Here is a 1,465-nt window from a genome sequence, read left to right as displayed (position 1 = left end):
CTTGTTTTTGTGAAAAAAGATTCTATGATAAATTAATAAGACTCCTTGTACAAACGCATATTTTATTTTGAAAATACCTTATTTTGATATTATTTTTGTTTTTATTTCATTTTTTGTTTTATTATTTATTTATATGTGTGTGTACATACATACATACTATATATATATATATATATATATATATATATATATATACGTTTCTCTTTTTTCCTTTTATTTAGATTATTTTGAACATTTAACTTGATATTTTATTAAGATACAGTATTATTAATATTTTATAGTAGAATTAATCGATAAAACGAAAATATATTCTGGTGATATTTAGTATTAAACAATAAAAGGTTTGGCTGTATATTTAGAATTAAAACGAAATTGAAAAAACTTTATTTAAAAAATTATAGAACTGAAAAAAGATATGTTAAATTAAGAAATTTGTTTTAAGTCAAGAAATTTTTTAAGAAATTCCAGATATTGGAAATAATTTAATTTTCTCTTTTTTTTTATTGTAATCAGTATTATATAATAAGTAAAATTTTAGAATAATTTCATAATAATATAAAAGAAAATAAAAGAAAATGAAATATATATATTTTATATAAAAAAATTAGTTAGCAGTACTTGTAGACTCTAATGATATTTTAAAATAAAAAATTTAAAATCTATTTAATCGAAAATCCAAGGATATAAAAGGAAGGATCAAAAATCTCAAATACATTATAAATTTAAGCTATAAACATTTTTTCATAAATTAATATTAGATTTCTTTCTTTAAATATATGTGTTTTATATATTTTCCTTAAAATTTAAAAATAATTTATTTAAATACATCTTTAAAAAAATTATGATCTGCAATGAATTTAAATTTTAAGAAAAAAAAGATCTTGTGAAATTTTAGTTTTAATTTTGAAAAAATTGGACATTTAAAGTTTTTAATAAATATATATTCTTGGGGATTTTTTTTTAAATTAACAGCTGCAATATTGAAAATATTTGAAACGAATTTGTGTAATTTTAAATTTGAAATTATACAATACCTTAACAAATACCTTGTTAACTTACTTAATTATGCTACATTTTAATTTTTAATTTTGGAATATAAAAGATTCAACTCTTAGAAAAGATTAGTTAACTCAAACAAAATATCTTTAATAAATGCAACTAAAAAAAGATTCGTAATTCGAAAATTTGATTTTTAAAAAATTGAACATTGAAGTTAAATATAAGTTAAAGGGTTAACTGTATCAGGATTGATGTAGACGAAGGACATAAAAAATACAAATACACACGGATAAAAAAAACGAGGCAATTGCCAAAAGGACAGTAGAATGAGAGAAAGAAATTGCGAAGATGATAAAGATTCACAAAAGATCAAAGGACAAGGTCAAATCCCGCCGAAAAAACGACCAAGCCAAGTGAAATATTTTCAGCGAGGCACGCCGCGGTTTTTAATATTGAATCATATATC

Source organism: Cataglyphis hispanica, chromosome 6 (genome assembly GCF_021464435.1).
Source record: "Cataglyphis hispanica isolate Lineage 1 chromosome 6, ULB_Chis1_1.0, whole genome shotgun sequence".
NCBI classification, from domain to species: Eukaryota; Metazoa; Arthropoda; class Insecta; order Hymenoptera; family Formicidae; genus Cataglyphis; species Cataglyphis hispanica.
Note: the sequence above shows the minus strand (reverse complement) of the source record.